Source organism: Lissotriton vulgaris, chromosome 8 (assembly GCF_964263255.1).
Source record: "Lissotriton vulgaris chromosome 8, aLisVul1.2, whole genome shotgun sequence".
Taxonomy (NCBI): Eukaryota; Metazoa; Chordata; class Amphibia; order Caudata; family Salamandridae; genus Lissotriton; species Lissotriton vulgaris.
This window is the reverse complement of record NC_141696.1, coordinates 68,478,237-68,498,018: the sequence shown is the minus strand read 5'-3', so window position 1 is coordinate 68,498,018 and position 19,782 is coordinate 68,478,237. Positions and strand designations below refer to the sequence as shown.

The window sequence follows — 19,782 nt, the reverse complement described above, 5'->3', positions numbered from 1 at the left end:
GGAAGAGCACGTATGTTCTTTCCCATTGCTTAATTGGATGGCTGAACTGTTTTCGGATGATGACAGTGATTTCATGTTGGAAGCTGTTGCTACATATTTTGCATATTCATTCAACGAGGAATGACTCTGAATACTTCCATCATTATGGCACGTGACTTTTTAGTAATTCTGAATGGTGCCAGTTTCAATACGAACATTCGATTTTTTCATATGTTCTAGGCCTATTAATTATAGTTAGGCCTCAAGTTCGACTTTTTATATTTTGTGTGGCCACTATAGGCATTCATACATTTTTTTGTATTTTTTAAATTTTACATACATTACATACATTTAGCTTGGCTCAATATCATTGAACTCTGCTTTCAAGTCTTGCCTCTCATAGAGTATTGGCTTATATATTTGTCTTTTGACCGTCCTCGGATCATTGGGGGGTGTCATATGGTTATTACGTTTCCATAGATTGTGTTAAGTTAGCATGTGCTTATTAAATGTTTAAACTCCATATTTTCTTTCTGCTTCGGTTTGCACACGACACCTAATTGTTATTTCAGCTTTTAACCTAGACGAAAGATGTGATTTATTTCAGAATAATATATTATTGTACTGGTATCAGTCGTGCCTGGAACACTTGGTACAACTGTCTGCACACTGAGAACTGCACACTCTAACACAAGGTTACTGTAGGCCTGATCCTCGCACTACGTTAGTCATAACACAAATAATGTTTGTGCCAACTTTGGGCTTTACGTGAGTTCAAGATACAGTTACAGGGAATGAGAAAACACACTTGATGCTGGACATGCTGAGAGCTGGTAGCTGTTGATGTGATCTCCTCCTACTGAGAATTTGAGGTATGGGTTCGCCCAGCTAAAGCCCAGATGAGACCTTCTTAGATATAATATAATATGCTAATTAGGGTGCGCGAAATATAGGTGATACAGAATTCTATAGATTTTTGCATCATAATATGTTATCACAATTTGCTTACTATGGATTAGTGACTATGCTGCTGACTCTGATTTTTATAATATGTATGTTGATATTATACAAGAAACTGCGTTTGAGAATGTTGCATTGAAAAAATAAACATTTCAAACTTGCACGTGTTCTCATTGCCTCCCAGTTTCGGTTTGGAATGATAATATAACGAAAGAGTGTTCATGTGTTCCACGATACCTGAGGTATTCTAAGTTCATGTTCTGGATTGTCTAAGACATCGGGGAGTATTCACTTCCGATGAGATACTGTAGCTAGCCTGGTAAGGGGATTTCTGAAACATAGGTGAGTTGTGGGTCACCCTGACTCACCCAGGTTCTAGGTCTCTGAGCACAGTTCTGTGAGAGAACGGAAACCCTGCGACACTAGGTTAGAGGATCAGTGGCAGTTTAGAACTGCACTGATGAGGGGAAGAGTGGAGAATGGGTACTATGTACCAGGTGGCTGCTGTGGAATGGCAAGGACCAAAGACATCTGGATGGCCTGGGGCCTGGTTCTGCCCATGAACAGCTAGGGAGTACAAGTGGGGTAGGCAAGTTTGTCCTGGTAGCTTTGACAGACTGAACCACATGGGTTCAGAGTGGTGTAGAACAGGAAGGTGTCCCTGCAGTTGCGGTCAGCAGCCGTGTTCTATCGCCCAAAGTACACAAGCCCATTTAGGTAGTGATTGGTCTACCCCGTGTTTTGGCTGGAAGGAGGTTGTGTTGGACTTGGCCCTTTTTGCAGGGTCATCCCTGAACATTTTGCCTTTCTCCTAGCCTTTTTTGTCTGACATGGTGTTGGTGGTTTTAGGGCTCTGGGCACTTTAGCACTACTGTTCAGTGTAAAGTATGTGTGCTTTCTGCGGTAAACATGGTAAGATTATTCTACAGCTGTTTGGCATCTTTACTTTACATGTCAGTCTCTTCTTATGTGGTATCTCAGATAAATTAAATGCTACTGGTGGGCTTGCAGCACTATTTCTCAGGCCTCTGCCATTGCAGGGCCTGTGCGTGCAGTGTTACTGCCGCTGTGATATGGTACCTAAAGTGTGTGCCTCATCTGTGACCCCCCTTTTACTTTATGTCATTCACCCCTAAGGTAAGCCATGGGTAGCCCCATGGGCAAGGTGCATTGTAGGTAAAAGGTAAAACATGTATCTTAAGGGTGTGACATGTCATGGTAGTGAAAAACAGCTATTTTGGTTTCTCATAGCAGTGAGGCTGCCCTCACATAGGAATGCATTTGGGGATTCTCTGATAAGTGTTTCAGTTGGTATTCCTGATATTAGATTAGCAGCGTGGTCAAGTTTGGTATGTTTGGAATAGTAATAATGAATGCTGCACAATGGTGTGCGCAGATTTATTATCACTATTTTAGAAATCCCCTTTTAGAAGTTGGCATTTCTGTGTGCTATGTGTCTGCCTACCTGATGTGTATTGCATGTCTGGCTTTGGAGTGACAGGGGCTGGTGAGGTGTGTGTGGCTCCAGAGAGGAAAGGGTGATTAAGCGCTAGGCTGAATAGGAAGATCTGCATTCAGAGTAGTGGGAGGAGTAGTCCCTGACCCTAAATATGTCTTTGCCTCCGTAGATGAATGCTGGCTCCGCCCCCTGTGGTGAGTCAGATGATTGAGCCCCCACCTGACAAAGGGGAAGAGGAACCCTGTAAACAGAGTGCTCCAATACCCCCCACAACCAGCTGAGACTGGTTCCCCCAAGCCCTGTGCCAGGGCAGACAAAGAAGAGATGTAGTTTAAATATTGGTGCTTTGACCCCATGTGCTGTGCTTCCTTGTGCTGTTCGGGGTGCTTGTTTGTACCTTCTGGGTCCAGGAGGAACCGCCATGAGGGACTGCCCCTCTGCTGGAGGGTCCTGTGAGCTGGCCTGCCTGGGCCTAGCTTTACCCATGCTCTATGTCTCTGCACTGTGGACCTGCTGCCCCTTTGGGCTAGAGAGAGAGGACTGCAGCCCTGTCCGGAGGTACCCCTTGTGCTGGCCTACCAGCCTGGAGGATGCTCAGCACAGGAGAAGCACTTTTCGGCAAATGGGAAAGCTACGAGCGCTGTCTGCTTCCTGCTCAGTCTTCTAGGGGACGACAGGCAGGGTGCTTTGCATTTGTCCTATTTGCCCTGGATATTGTGGAGAGGTGCATGGAGAATATTTTGCTCCCCGTGAATTGAGGAAGTGCAAGAGGAGCGCTGATCAGGGGGCTGTCTGCCAGTTCCAGCTCTGGCTCAAGAAGGTGCGTGCAAAAGGGTACTGTCTCCATACAGTACATGGTGAAGCGGTTCCGTTTTTCAAGGTGCCTAGAGCTGCAGACAAGGCTCTCAGCAGGAATCAGCCAGTTACCGGGGCACCAGGAAGCCCAACGGAGGCAGCTCAGTGTGGGGAGGAGGCAAGGTGATCTCATCGGCGAGGGCGGATATTGCGCCCTCCAGAAAGGAAGCTGTGCCCGAGAAGGAAGTCAGGCATCGGTTGCCTGGTGGTGGGCGTGGTTGAGGATCCACATGTAGAGACCGGACGGCCGGTTTCTGGTTCCTCGTGCCGGCATTGAGAAATCTGGATCCTCGCAGGCTCATGTGATCAAGTTTAGCGCCTTCCTCACATGGCCGTATGTTCAGCACTGCAACAAGAAGACCCGGTGAGTGGGGCTGTCAGGGGAGCATGTACGTGTGGTCCCTGTGAAAGGAATCCTGGAGAGTGGGACCGGGGAGGCACAGTGGTGCCAGGCCTCATTATCACAGCACCAGCAGGGGAAGCTGCAACTTGGGGCAACTTTTTGTTGAAGATGTCCTAGAGTGGGGCTCCAAAGGCACAGTGGTGCCCAAGCAAATCTCCCTAGCTGCACCACAGTTTCGGGCAGCTGCATCCTGGGGGCATTTTTTTCTCCTGATGAGGAAGGGGTGAGTTGGACCCCCACGCTCAGTACATTACGCACGTTGTTCTTCCTGCATTGGAGGCCCAGGGCCCTTGGGAGGTCCTAGAAGAACCCTGATATTTAAGACAAAGGGCATTTGATCCCCACAGAAGGCCAGTTGGCCAGGGGTCAGTTTGTGTAGAGCATAAGGCCCAACAGAGATTGCATAATGTGTTTATGCTAAGGGAAGGAGATGTATGCACCTGGGGAATGCAAAAACAAATGAAGGAGGCCCCCTAAACTGTCGGTTTAGGGACAGGGGAGAATAAGTGAAAAAACAAGGAAGTCCCACAAATAACCCTAGTTGGGTGATATGATATGATCTATCTTTCAGCCCTACGAAATACCCATATCGGTGGCTCCTACTACTAAAGTATGAAATTACTCCAGGAAATCACAAGGTAGCGGTAATTTGCTACCTGTCCCTTGTCTTATATAGCATGTCTGGTTAGAAACTGATACAGGCTTTGTTACCATTATCTACTCACAGGTACCACAATAATGTCCATACCTGGTAATATGCAGCTCTGCTGAAACCCAAAAGTGTACTTGGGCAGACAGTCTTCTCTGATTTATCTGGATGACAGTTTTTTATAACAAAGGTAACCAGCCTTATAAAATGTCAATTCACATCAGGCAAGGGACAAGAGCTAGCTACCATCTGCTATGAAAATCAGAAATTGACGGTGATATGCTAAAAACACCTCAATGATACCATTAAGAAATTTAAAATTATGAAATTCTTTTTGACATTAAGGCAATTAATGCCAGTAGTATCAAATAAATCATGTAAATCAAACATTGGTATTTACCAGTGATGTGCCTTTTATCGACTTAATATGTTTTTTACATATACCAATACCTTTACCAAAATCTGTAAATAGCTTAGTGCCAACTACAAATAGAAATAAGGTGTTCTGTATCCCTAAACGACAGGAAATGATTTAGGTTCACATGATCGTTGTAGAAAAAATGTTTTATACATGCATAAAATACTTGTTAAACGCAAAAAAAGTAATTGTATGTTTCTTTTTAGAACTTGGTCCTGAAGAAGGTTTTTAATCGTTTCTCCAAAAACCGAAACGCCGCGTCGACCCCTGTTCTTGTGTAATTTCTTGTACAATTTTTTGTATGAATTCTTTTGTATGAACTATTTGCTTGATGCGTACACCAATGATTTTTTAAATGTTTTTAAACCCGTTACTGTATAAACTGTTTTTATTACTTGTGTTTTTTGCGATTGACTTGTGACACTGAAATAAATATACATTGTTATATTTTTCTAAAATCTAACGTCCTGTCCTCTTTAAGCTTGATAAAACTCAAGGAGAGTATGAGTATTGAATAAATCCTGAATTGTTTGTATTTAGATGTTGGCAGTTATACAACCTAAGAGAGCTACAAATAAGATTTGGTTACAATAATGTGTGATTGGTATTAGTAAAAACATAATTCTGGGCACCTACAAAATCATATCACCCAACTAGGGTTATTTGTGGGACTTCCTTGTTTTTGCACCTGGGGAATGTCACTAAGGTGCCCTCCTAATTGTGTTTTATGCCTAATATGGTTGTTGCATAATGTGTTATGCTGATGATGATGCAAAATGGTATGCATAATGTGTTGTATGCAAAAGTGATGCAGACATAATGCATTTATGTTGCAGGTGATAATGCTCATGTGCGATAATGCTTAGGTCATTATTGTACCAGTAGTTACTGGTTGTGTTATTTACTACTTGTGATTTGTGATGGTTCTGACAGTGGCCCTATTGGCCCTGTCATGTACATAATCTCCTGTATATTTCTACCTGGTGCCAGTTGGCACAGTGCATATGTGTGATTATGAATCTAATGTGTTTTGGATAATACACCGCTATTTTTTATATAAAGTATTGTGGAGTTTCTTTTGTAGTGTGCCTAGTGTTATTGCTGTGAGTGTGCGTTGCACAAACGCTTTACACATTGCCTCTGGGATAAGCCTGATTGCTCTTGCCAAGGTACTAAAGGGGTGAGCAGGGGTTATCTTCAGTGTGTAACTCCCTTGCCCTGACTAGAGTGGGGGTTTCTGCCTGGCTTAGGCGCATGCCCTAGCCAACCAGACATCCCATTTCTAAGAACCTCTTTTTACCAGCAACTTCCCGACCCCTAAAATTACCCTTACCTCCTTTACCTCTATCTAAGCCTGAATCTTAAATTCCACCTTAACTCTATTTACTTGTACCCACTCCAAACCCAAAATGTACCCTTACCTCTCTTACCTCTACCCACTCAAATCCAAAAATCCCTCTTACCTTCCTTTGCTTCTACACACCCTTGAATCCAGAATAGACTCTTTCCTCATTTACTTCTATCCAATCCAAGCCTAAAAATCACCCTTACCTTCCTTTGCCTCTACTCACCCCAAGCCATAAAATCGCCTCACCTCCATTTATGTCTATTCACTCTCTATTTACCTCTGCTTACCCGTAAAACTTAAATTCATCTGTACCTCCCTTTATCTCTACCCATACTAGAACCCTAATTTAACAATTACGCCCCTATACCTCTACGCAGTACTGTAACCTAAAATCATCCTTACCAACCTTATCGACCCATGAACCCTAAATCCACCTTTACCTCCTTTATTCCTTCCCCCCTCTGAGACCTAGAGCCACCCCTATCTCTTTTTACCTCTACTCACCGGAACCCTAAATGTAGCCATACCTCTCTTTATTCCTCTACCCCTATTCCCCCCGAATCTTAAAATCACACTTATCCCCCTTTATCTCTACCCAGAATTAGTTGTTATGGGTCGCACCTTCGGTACACCTGTTTGGTAGCTAATTACACTTTGTCTATTGGCACTTTAAGAGCTATTCTGTATTTCTAGTGGAAAAAGAAAAAAAGTCTCATCATGGAAAATGAAGGGACTGGTGAATGTCTGGTGACGATACTGATAACTTTGAAAAATTTGACATCGAGGCTGTCAATGTGACTGAGCAAAGGTCTGTTTATTCTCTGCAAGTCGCAGGTCACCGCCCGATAGCATGGACTGAGCCAGGCGGGGGCAAACCCCCCTTCGTGAAAGTCACATGATTTCCTCTAAAAGAGTCCAATGTTATTTTTTTCTTTCTCGATTGTTCAATCTTGGAAACGCCTTCTCCCCAGTGCCAGGTCCCCCCACCTCTGTTCCTCCTGCCTGCCCTGTACTGAAGTGTGAGTGCACCCGGGTCTGTCCTGGCCCTGCCTGCACCGGCTGTGCGCTCAGATGTAGCTGACCTTGGACAAGCGAGCAGGAAGGTGAGATCTCAATAGAGCAGGACGCCCCTGGGGTACGTGGACACTTTGCATAAGTAGGCACCACTCTTTGTGGCTTTATGGCAACACAAAGTTACTGATGAATGTTCCACTTTGTGATGAAGATGTAAACATTTCAGCCATGGTAGATGACGAGAGGTAATATATATTACAGTAAATTACGTAATCCATTTTACTACTTTTTCTCATGTGAAACGGAATGGACTCGCTGGTCCCTAGTGCAGGAAGGATTTTTACATGATACACAAATGAGAAAATTGATTGCGGACACATTCCTGAACATGCAGAGTCCATTTCTTTTTATTGAAAACTCATTTTATACGTTTAAGAATGTTTAAAAAGAAACTTCAGCACACAAACATGCCTTTTTTCTTTTAAACAAATCATGCTATGTTGCACAGTTTTGTTGCTCAAGTGAAAAAACTGGAGGAAATTGAGGTTGACTAACATCCTGCTCTATCGTTTACACCTGAAAAATGGATTTCCATATTTTCTCCACTTCCTATTACGTAAACAGCAAAAATAAAGTGAATGTATTTGTTATGTCTACCTGTTGTGGTGCAAATACTGTTTGCTTTGTTCCCTATAAACCCAGGCCCTTATTTATGAGAGCCCTGCATCACTTTTGCGCCACATACAGTGGTGCATAAGTGATGCAGGGTGCTCATAAAGATTCACAAAGCCACAGGAACCCACCCTGCGTGGCTTTGAGTGGCCTCATGAATCACGAGTAAGGGGACGCAGGTCACACTGCTGAGTCGCCGTACTCTGCACCACAGAGCATTCCACGAGCATTGGTGTGATTTTTCCCACGCCCATGGAATTTGACGCTGCCCCAGATTTGCAAAGTGATGTAAACTTGGCGGATCGTTAGATCTGTACACCTCCTGAAGCGAGGAATAACAAGGAGAAATATGTTAATTTCCACTTGTTTTTTCCTCTTTCCATGTGTGCTGCATTCTGCACAGAAAGAGGAAAAAAACTCCTAGAATTGCTTTTGTGCAGGAAGGTGCCCTTTCCTGCACAAAAACAATCCTGCATGCAATGGAGGCCTCCTTGCACTATGGTGCAGGGATGCAATGGATAGTGCACGGATGCAATGGAGGCCTCCTCGCACTATGGTGCAGGGGGGCCTACGTTGGAGCTAGGTTGCTGGTATGGCCCCAGTGCAGCTAGAAAGGTCAGGAATGCACCATTTTGCTTAAGTACAGTGCATTCCTGCCCTTTCACTTTGGATATTTGGGCAGCACAGCAAGTTGCCTTGCTGTGCTGTCCTAATCAAAAATACCATAAATAAGGCCCCCAGTAACAAAAATGCTTCAAACCGACGTTCCCCGTATTTAGCATCAGAGCAAACATTTTGAATGTAGCCCCAGCGCTTTCATATGTGCAAAACAGTGCAGCCAGTGTCGTCAGTTTGGGATTTTAATTATGGAATAAGCTAAATTGCCCATAAGCTACCAAATGAGCTTGTTGAAGCACTCATGTGGGAACAGCAGATGCATCTAGAAACAAGCATTTGCAATGCAATAGGAATGTAAAGCTATTGACATTCTAAATGGCAATATCTTATTCCTATGTGTTTTTGTTTGGAGTGAAGTGGATGAACATGGTGTAGGAACAACAGGAGCATCTACAAAAAAATTAATTACCTGAATCGTTGCTCTCTGTTCGGACTTCTGAACAATAAAAAATACTTATCTGAAAGACATGATACCCTACACCCTGACTTAGACAGAGGAAAAAAATCCAAGCATAGTGGAACACTACTCGGAGGTTTCTGGATCTGCAATTATCAGAATTTTATTTTCTTGCATATTCCAGCTTTATCTCAATTACAGCTATTCAACATTCAGACATACCAGTTCTGGCTGAAAGTTATATTTTATCTATACATGCATCACCAGAAAAGAACATCTGCAACATATGTGAACATTTTGGTACAAAAGATGGGTGTGCCTGTCGAAGTCTTCGGGAGCCAAAGGTGCAAGAAAAATGAGTGTGCTAGGTTTGTTAGGTGTGGTGTTAGCCTTACAGCAGGGGATGGTGGATCAGTTCACTTCAGCTTTCAGCTAACTTCACTGTGAACGATGGCTTCCTGCTCCTTCATAATAGTTCCCTTTAGTTCCAGTGCTGACTATGCATTTTTGAGTCTTAAAAAAGGTTGCTATAAGAAATTATTTTATATTAGCAAGAGCCTTGAATCTTCCCCAACAGCAAATATTTGCAAAAGCAATAATAAACGAAAACAAAGCAATGGCAAAGCCAAAGGTCTAGCAGGCAATGCCAGACCTATGGTCTTTTCCAATACTTGTTCAATCTGGGAACAGAGGTGAATATTGTTAAATGTTAACCGAAAGCAGCTCCCTTTGTTATATTTGGGTTTAAAGTATTTTTATTAAGGCACAAAAACACGGGGAGGGGAGCAGGAGGTCAAGCAAACATACAGTACAAGAAGCGGAACGTTGCAGCGAGTCAGAAGAGAAGTAGGGAGACAGGAAGCCCCAGAGGGTAACAAGGCAAAGACATAAGGTAATAAAGCATTGTGAACGACCTCCCTGTAGACCCCCACTCCCTAGGCAAGGCCGAGCAAAATAGCACCCCGCTACACAGTAAAAGAGAAGCATACCGTTCCACCAACCCCCCGACCCCAGAAAAGAAGAAGAAAGAAAAGCAAAGGAGGAAAAGAAAGAAAACAATACCCCAACATCCCCGTCCGAAAGTCAGCATTAGAAGTATAGAACCCCTCTTCCCGCCCCCAACCCCCGAGCCCCAATCCGCACCCTCACTCCGCCGCAGCCGGCGGCGGCGTCAGCCTAAGGAGGCGCAAGTAACGTGGACACGTGAGCTCGTGAAATTCCGTGGACAGCAGTGCCAAAAAGGGGTGCCAGAGCTCCTCAAACTGGTAAATATTCCCAGCCACCATTAGCGACATCTTCTCCATGCCCAGTACCTGCCAGAGCCTATGCAGCCAACCAGTGATAGAGGGGGCAGTGGGGGTGCGCCAGAGTACAAGTATGTTCTTAACGGCGGAGCCTAGCGCTATCGCAATCTGCCTGCCCCTGCGAGATTTCAGCGGATACATCAAGTCATTGGGGAGGCCTAGCAAGACATACGCGGGGAAGCGCGGAAGCTCAATCTCAAAATGTCTATCCACCTCATCTAAGACCTCCTTCCAGTAGGCCGACAGCACCGGGCACTCCCAGAGAATGTGCGTGAGGGTGCCCTCCTGTCCGCAACCGCGCCAGCAACCTTTGTCGCCGATTTTGCGCATCTCATAGAGCCGCTCCGGGGTGTAGTACCAGTAGGTGGACACTTTAGTGAAGGTTTCGGTCAGCCCAGTGTGATACGCAGAGTGCCTCGCCCGATACGCAATCTTGTCCCACTCCTTGTGGCTCAGGGTCCTGCCCAATTCTCTGTGCCAACGCTCCCTCCCTGGGTTATGGTAATGAAACGGCGGGGGTTGGAGAAACCTATACAAATCGGTGATCAGCTTGGCGTCCGAGGTCCGGGTTACCAACCATCGCTCATAGGGCGTAATCGAACGGGCAGCAACGTCACGCACTGGGGGTTGAAGAGCCCAGTGGCGGACTTGCATGTAACGCAGTCTGTCCCCTTCCGTCAGGCCATACTCCTGTCGGAGCTGCTGGAAGGGGAGCACGCCCTCTGGCCCGTAGATCTGGAAAAGCGCTCTGCAACCCGCGCTCACCCAGTGGGAAAAGGCTCCCGGCTCCAGACCCGGAGTGAAGTCTGGATTGCCAGCAATGGGAGTGAACGGTGACGGAAAAGTGGTGAGCTCGCGAAGCTCACACACCGCGTCCCACACTCTTAGCGGGACCCGGGTGATAAAAGAGGCGTAAAGATTAGGCGGGCGGTGAGTGCGTCGCAGGAACGGGACCTCCTGGAGGGTACGGCCCGCAACTGCCTGGTCTTGAAAGAGCCAGTGTTTGTCCGATTCCCACCGGCTCCACTCCACCAAATACCGGAGCTGCGCCACCTGAAAGTACTTCCAGAGGTCCGGGACTCCGAGACCTCCCGCCTCCGGGGCAAGCATGGAGAGGACCCGCTTCATCCGAGGCTTACGGCCCTGCCACACAAAGCGGGAGATGTCTGCCTGCGCCTGCCGTATCCAACCCACAGGGGGCTGGAGAGGTAGAGCGCAAAAAAGATACAGGATCTGAGGCAGTATCGTCATCTTCACCGCCGCGATACGGCCCAGCCACGAGAGCAGGCCCTTGTTCCATCGGCCGAGTTCCTCTTTGATCTTTTTGCCCAGAGAGGAATAGTTAGCTGCGACCATGGCAGACAGGGAGGGAGCAAGCAAAATTCCCAGGTAAGGCACCTTGGAGGAGGACCACTGCAGAGGAAAGAGACTCTGAAGGTCCCGTCTGGTGTCGGCAGAGAGCGACACATCCAGTGCAGCCGACTTAGTCATGTTCATTTTGAAGCCCGCCACGCGGGCAAAAGCGTTCAGTTCCCGGACGCAGGCAGGGAGCGACCGCCTGGGGTCATCCAGGGTCAGCAAGACATCGTCCGCGTATAAGCTGACAGCGTGCGTGTAGTGCCCCATCTTCACCCCAATGGCGTCTGGGTTATCGCGAATCCTCTGTGCAAACGGCTCCATATAAAGGGCAAAGAGGAGCGGCGAGAGGGGGCAACCCTGTCTCGTGCCGCGCTCAATGGCAAAGCTGCTGGAGCTGTGTCCATTGACACGCACTGACGCTGACGGTCTCCTATAGCAGTTAAAGACCATAGTGCGGAACTTCTCGCCGATCCCGTTTCCCAAGAACCAGCTCGAGATATGGCCAATGAACCCTGTCAAAGGCCTTCTCCGCGTCGACCGATAGCAGCATCCGCTCCCCCGGGACGCGTGAGGCCTTTTCCAGCACATGCGTCACCCTCTTTGTGTTGTCGACCGTCCGCCTACCGGGTACAAAACCGGCCTGGTCCGCCTCCACCAGACCTGGTAGGTGGAGACCCAGTCTGGCCGCCAAGATTCCTGTGTAAAGCTTGAGGTCCACATTTAGGAGCGAGATGGGCCGGTACGAGCCGCACAGGGTCCGGTCCTTCCCCGGCTTGGGGATAACCGACACAGTCGCTGAGAGAAGGTCCGGTGGTATGGCTCCCGGTTCGGAGAAGGAATTGAACAAGCGAGCCAGGAGAGGCGGGACAGTGGGACAGAAGGTCTTGTAAAATAAGGCCGTATAGCCATCCGGGCCCGGGGCTTTACCATGCTTTAGCCGTGCAATCGCGGTGATGACCTCCTCCACGTGAATGTCCCTCTCTAGGTGGTCCGCCTGGGAGGGGTCCAGGGCCGGGAGAGTCACGGATTCCAAGTAGGCCTCAGCCTCTCCCAGTGGGGAAGGCTCTGCAGCGTACAGCGCCTCGTAAAAGGAGCGAAAGGAATCTGCCACCTCCGCGTCACCGGAAACCGGGATCCCATCCACTCCCACCAGTTCCTTCACCACATTGCGTTGCTGTACAGCCCTGAGCCTATGGGCCAGGAGCTTACCGCACCTGTCTCCGCCGGTGTAAAAGGCATGCTTCAGGCGCAGCTCTGCATACTCCGCCCGGTCCAGGTCCAACGCAGAGAGGAGTTTCCGTGCCGCTTTCAGCTGCTTCCAAACCCGAGGGGCCCCTGTTCGGCGGTGAACCTGCTCAAGCTCCCTAACCTGTGCCGTCAGTTCCTCCCTCTTGCGTTGGCGTTCCCTGTTTTCCGCCGAGGAAATGGAGATAAACTCCCCCCTGACGACCGTTTTCAAAGCCGCCCACTGCGTTGCCAGGGACGTGTCAGAGTTGTTATTGTGGGTCAGGTAGTCCTGAATGACCTCCTCCACTCGCTTCACAACCGATTTCTTATGGAGAAGCGTGTCCCGAAGCCGCCACATCCCTCTGGAGGGGGGGCCGCCGGCCAAGCAAAGATTCCGGAAACCGGTGCGTGGTCGGACAGGGACAAGACCCCGATGTCTGCCGCCGTGGCGGCCGCACAAAGCGGTCCGCTTACCAAGAGGTAGTCCAACCTTGAATAAGTGCGGTGCGCGTGGGAGAAATATGAGTAGTCCCTATCGGTGGGGTGCATGGTGCGCCAGAGGTCATGCAGGTCCATCTCCGTAATCTGGTCCTGTACCGCCCTAGAGAGCTCCCCTGTCTGCGGAAAGCGCTGGGCGGACCTATCCAGGGTGGAGTCGAAGACCATATTCAGGTCTCCCCCCAAGATGATATGGCGATCGGGCGAGGCAGTAACGTCCACCAACACAGATTCCAGGAAGCGATCCTGGTGGTCATTTGGGCTGTATACCGAACCAACCGTAAAGGCAACACCTCCCAAACGCATGCGATACACTAGAAGCCTCCCCTTCTGCTCAGCATGTTTATGCAACACCTCCCCCCTGAAGGAGCTGGCCAGAAGAATGGCCACCCCAGCAGTCTTAGTCGCAGCAGAGGAAAAGAGTTGCGTAGGGAACCTGGCCGAGCGCAACCTATGGCAATCTTTGGAAAGTAAATGGGTTTCCTGCAGGAGGCAGATATCCGCCTGCGACCCCTCCAACAGGGAAAGGATCGCTCTGCGCTTCACGGGATTATTCAGACCCTTAACATTAAGGGTCACTACTTTCAGGGGCGGCATCGCCTCCAGGGAAACAACGCGCTATGCAGCGAGCGAGGGGTCAGGGGAGGGGGCGCGCGGGGCAGGGGCGCAGGGAAGGCCAGAGGCAGCATCGCACTTGTTCGGACAAATTGGGACGGGACTCCCCCCACACCAAACCAACAGTTAAACCCCCCCAGAACCAGCCCATGGCAACCAACCAGAACAAAGAAAACCAAGGAACAACACCCCATAGTCTCAGTCTAGCCCAAGTGGGCGAGTCTGCAGAAAACAGTCAAGTGGACGTCCAGCCACACACCTCCCCCCTCGCCCCTCCAGCCCCCAGCCCCAGCCCAGCATCGTTAAAGCTAAGAATCTCTCCCCCCGGAGAAAAGTTAGGCCATCAGGGCCACACCAGTAGATTCGGGCAAGTTCCTGGCCGCAGTCCTCAGGGCCTCCTCCATGTCTGCTCTGATGGTGGGCGAGTCAGGACGACTCGCCGTCGCTGACGGTTGGCGTCTCCTCGATCTCCGTCGGCTCCGCCGCTCGGGGCGCCGCCATGCGGGTGTAGCCCCTTCCTCCTCCGTGGCAGTAAGGCCCAGTACTCCACAGACATCCTGTAAAGAGCGCAGCTGATGCAGCACCCCATTCCACCGAAAGATAAGACGGAAGGGGTGACCCCAGGAATAGGCTGTCTCATGCTCTCGCAGAAAGTCCGTAGCGATGCGGAAGGACCTGCGCTTCTGCAGTGTGATGGCGGACAGGTCCTGGTAGAGCGCCACAGGTCTTTCTCGGAAGGTTAGCGGCTGCTTCCTGCGGGCCTCCGTCATGATGCGCTCTTTCAGGGGGAAATCCGGCAGGAATGCCAGGATATCAGGCGGGGGTGCCGATGATTGGCGCTGGCGGCCCACCCTGTGTGCTCTGTCAATGCGGATCGGGAAATCCGCTTCTTCCTCCAAGATGTCGCGGAACAGGTCCTGCAGATAGGCCACCAGGTCTGTGCCTTCATCCGCGGATGGAACCCCTCGCAACCGGATGTTATTCCGCCTGGACCTGTTCTCGAGGTCCTCCGAGTGGGCCTGGAGCTCAACACATTGCTCCCGGAGGCGGAGGACGTCCTGCTGAAGATGAGTTATCTCTTCATCGCGACGTTGGGCCGCCGTCTCCACAGTGTCGACCCGCTCGCCCAGGCCTTCGACCTCCCTGCGCACCTCCCGGACCTCTCCAGCCACTTCGGTCTTAAGAGTTTGAAATTCCTCCTTGAGGGAGCTGAATAAGTCCTCCATAAAGGACCTCGTGACTGGTGGCTCGCCCACGGTTGCGTCCGTTGATGCCCGGGAGGCCCCCGGTGACGGCTGTGTCCTGTCGCGTAGTTGCTGAGACCTGCCGAGCATTTCCGGCAAGGTGCGATCTCCTCGTGCCGCGCCACGTCTCCCAGTCATCTTGGCCCGCGGTGAAGCCCAGGGTCAGCCGCTGTAGGCGAGCGCCACCGCTCGCGGGCACCAGATGTGAGGCCCTCGTCGGGGACAAGGGTAGTGCGTCACAGGCGACAAAATGGCGGCCCGGGCCTGGGCAAGACGACCCCCGGGCCAGCAGGGCAGGCAGCAACGTCCAAAGCGGAGGCCTCCAGCCCCGTACACCCAGGGAGGGCAGCAGATGAGACGGTGCCAGGACGAACCGGGGGCCCCGTGTGAGAGAGGCGCGGGCCAGGGTCCCTGGGCTCAGCCACACAAAGACAAGATGGCGGGAGGGTGGAACCCAAGAAGGTAGTCCGGGCCAGCAAGTCCGTGGGCGACCCTCAAACAGCAACGGGTCCGGGAAGTGCGAAACCGAGGTCTCCCTTCACCACTAGTTGATTTGCCCGTCTCGGGCACTGCTCGAACTCCGCCATCCAGCGCCTCCAGGTGCGGAGTTCACAAGGCGTCACCCCCGAGACCCAGGGTAGGGGGAAGATCGCCGGCGCAGGGCTGGAGTTCGTCGTCCAGCAGTGGTGCTTGTCACCAGGCCACCGGCTAGGAAGCCTCCCCACTCCGCGGAGTCCGTCTATTCCGCTCCCTCGGGATCTCCGGCTTTCAGCTTTTCAGCACTCGGCCCAGCCGAGGCGCGCGGACAGCGCCGCCATATGCTCCGCCTCCAGGCTCTTCTCCTCGGGGTGTCCCGGGCTCCACTCCGCGGAACGATCTTCGAATAAGCTTTTCGTGGACTTCCCCCGGGGCCACAGAAGTCGAAGTGGCATCAAAATGTGCCCCACGAACTCCGGCACAGTTCCCTCACCCGCGGTGCAGCCGCGGGGGGAGAGAAGCGCAGGAATCGGGGCTCGGGCTGAGCTGGGCCGGAGGAGCTACGGGAGGAAGCGTCCGCTCACCCCGCCATCTTGGCCACGCCCCCCTTTGTTATATTTGGATGAATATCTGAATGTCTTTTAAAAGCTTCCAATTGCTGTTTCATTTCTTTGCGAATGTTCGGATCCATTTACAAGATGGTGACGCATGTCATCTTATTTCATTCCTAAATTTCACTCTACAGATGAGGTCTGTGTGACTTCTCGTTCAGGTTCCGGCAAAGGTCCCACTGTGCGCCTCTGTTGCGTTTTCATACATGGCATTAGGAGTGGGGCACTGTTGATTACTCAACTCTTTTTTTTTTTAGGTGTCGCCTGAGACAACACATGGTCTTTAGCATGCAACAATATTTGGTTTCACAAAGAAAACTTCTAACATGGATCACATGATAGCACCTGTTTTTATTTTCTTCCCCATTTTCTTGCCTGTAACATGGACCAAGTACTGCTTTCTTAATTAGTGTTCTTCCGCGCAGCTTGTGATCAGATTATATATATATTTTTTAGTTTTTGACCCAAGACAACTGAAACCATCCAAGTTAAAATTTCCGTTTGTGAAAGTGAGAAACCAGGACCTGTTTGCGTGTTCCCCTACTTTTTGTCCTAATTCTGACTACTAGATGATGGTTTTCTGACTTTGTTTGTGCCCTGGGCTCTGCTAACCAAATCCAAGGCAAGTGCTCTGTGTAAAAGGCACCTGGTAACCAGGTATAATTATAGTTGGTACTGACAACTTAACTGTAAGTCTGTAGTATATGGTAGGGCATGTATGTTTAGAGGCCCAGTAGATTAATTGCACTGACATGTGCACTGTGCTGTCTGCTGTAATTGTAAAACCAGCCCTTCTTTGCTGGCTTTTTTAAATTTAAATTAAATGCAAATTTGACTTTCTAATTAAACATACTTCCAAAGTCTCAAACTACCTTATTTTTCTTGTAAGTCATCCCTAAGATCTCTCCATGTGTCAGGGAGGTGGGCCTTGTAACTATAAACAGGGACATTATAAAAGATGTTTTGTAAGCCCTGGTGGAGGAAAATTGTACATTTAGTTTTCCCCATATTGTAGCATATTGGTTTCTGGGCTAACATGGGAATACTTTATTAAAGTATAACAATTGATACCAGTGAGCTAAAAATATATTGCAAGGTATCAAAATGATTGTTAGAATAAATCCAACAACTTACCACTGTTAGAAAATACGTTATAGGACTTGCCTTTCTGATGAGCTTTGGCTCCAGTTGCACTTCTCTGATTGGCCGGCCTCCGTCAGGCTGAGCCAAGTTGTCTTAATGAGGTTTGAAGTGGCCTGAGCTGAGGCAAAGGAATCCTCTGATGGAAGGAGAACTGTAGCTGCATAGCAAAAGGAAGCATGGGGGTGGAGTACTCAAACTGTCCTTCAAAGAGTGAATGACAGGAAAGGACACAGGCTCACCCCCAAATCCTGCCACCCAAGCCAGACGGGTTCCCCAGTAACTAGATTAGCAGAGGAGCCGAAGGAGAGTGTCAGGGAAACTTAGCCAAGCCAGTGAGTGGGATGGCTTAGCCGGATCTTAACATCCAGGAGAGAGTTTCTCTATTTTAGATTTTGCACGAATAGTGCTTTCTTGGAGAAGAATATGCCACACTTAGGAGGAAGTGGTCATATCTGAGGGTGGCACCCTGCAACCCAATGGTCTGGGGTGCCACCCTCCTTGTCAACTAGGAGCACAGGATACAAATTTGAGAACTGCCAAGCAACTCAGAGCCTTGCCTGAAACCACAAGGGGAAGAAGAACTGCCCTATTAGATCCCAGGCCTGTACCCTAAAGGATTGCACTCTAAATAACTGCACATTCTGCACACTACAACCCTACGGTCTTTGCCTTGCTTCAAGACGTGAAAGAGTGGATTCCCTGAAAACAACAGTTTAAAAGAGCTCCACCAGCATCAGCTCCACCAAGAAGAACCAAGCTGTAAGGCATCCAAGCACCTTTTAGGGAGTTGGCCAGGAGTATTCTGGAAAATGAACCTCCCAACATACCAAGGACCATCTCAGAACTTCTCTATCCTTAGGTTTGTTTTGTGGGCACATTGCAATCCCAAAAGGACCTTCTAGAAGAAGATCCATGAAGTTTGTAAAAGATTGGAACATTTTGGTAAAAATATCCATAAGGTGACCGACCTATTGATAAGAGACAAGCCGCCTACGTCGTACCAGGACCTCTTGAGCTCTGGAGCTCAAGACTTCAAGAATTTCACAGAGGCCTTCCACTGAATCAAGTCACCGGCATCAACTCAAAACATGGCCTGAAGAAGAGCCCTGCTCAACGTAGAGAGAAAAAGCCAAAAAAAAGTGACTGTCAGAAGTTAAAAACTTTACCGGGTCCTACAGCTCATTGTATCCGACCATCGCGACCAGCCTGAAACTTTGACTTTGTCCCAATCTGGAGTGACCATGTGTCCCAAGTTGGAGCTTTCTGCTTTTAGGCACTGGAAAGTGTTTATTCATTAACAATTTATATCTTTGTTTCCCTACATTTTGTCTTTTTGGTGTCATTTTAATAATAATTTTTCCTATGTTTACAAATTGGTGTTAGATTTTGAGTGTGTGTTGTTTCGTACTTATTTAATATACAGGGGTTTTTAAATGCTTTACACACCTGATGGAGTAAGGACTCGTGGAAAAGAGACTTGCTCAAAATCAATCTGTCCGTTTATCTCACTAACAAGTTATTATTGTTGTTTTGTGGAAAATTAATGAGCACCCTATGAATACGCGAGTTAGTAAAGCTTGCTTATGTGTTTACTAACATGGATAATATGAACGACGGACTAATACCGCTTTAAACGGGGAACCTTTGTGCGCATGCGTCAACTACATCTACGTAGGATGACATCTTAATGCTTGGAGGGAATTTCTTGCGCATTAGTAGAAGTTTAAAAATTGAGGCTTGAAGACCCACATGCATGGCACCTGCTTAGCTGAAATGAAAATGAGCTATTTTACTAATGCTAATGAGGGGAAAAGTGTTAATAAATAAAATGGGATAGAGTAGAAGTGGGTTGTATACAGTGCGACCACTTTATTTGTGAAAATAATATTTGTCTTTCTGATTTTATCACTAGTGTACATTTGGGCCTCTCATGCATAACTGAATTAAGCTGAGTCACGTGAAGACTGCACATGTCCACTGAAAGTTAACCATGAATGATGACTTAGACATTGAACGGGAGCCAAGGACACAAGTGATATACTCTGGGAATGGATGGTGAAGAGTTTAACGATGAGGAAGTGCATTCAGAATGTTAATAAATTGTTGTAAGAGAAATTTAAATGCATGTGAGAAATAGAAATTTTGAATACAAATTAAGGGGATGGATTTGTGAACAATAGTTGAACAGATAGTTGTGACATGTAGGCATGGTGTGATGGTGCTTCCCCCTTGCCAGGCCAATCATATTTCATATTTTCCCGATATTGAAACTTTAGTGGGTGGAACATGAAAACCAAAGGTATAATTAAGACAGCTATAGTTAGTTAGTTAGCAGGGCGGAGTTCGAGACACGGAGATGTTGTGCTTTGGCAGCAGAGCTGAGAGCAGAACGAGCTGAATGCTGGGGGAGATGCTGACAGTGATGCTGAGTTGCTGATGAAGAATTAAAGAAGTGCAGAGCTGAGGGTAGGG

At 48.5% G+C, this 19,782-nt stretch overlaps 1 protein-coding gene across 1 annotated transcript in view; it reads left to right on the top strand.

Moving 5' to 3' along the window:
* The first annotated feature begins 7,090 nt into the window (after positions 1-7,090).
* Positions 7,091-19,782, top strand: part of LOC147693410 (uncharacterized) — a 218,812-nt gene continuing 206,120 nt past the window's right edge. Inside the window, exon 1 of the mRNA XM_086933721.1 lies at positions 7,091-7,174. The gene's annotated coding sequence lies outside the window, so the exon portion shown is untranslated. The remainder of the gene's footprint in view (positions 7,175-19,782) is intronic.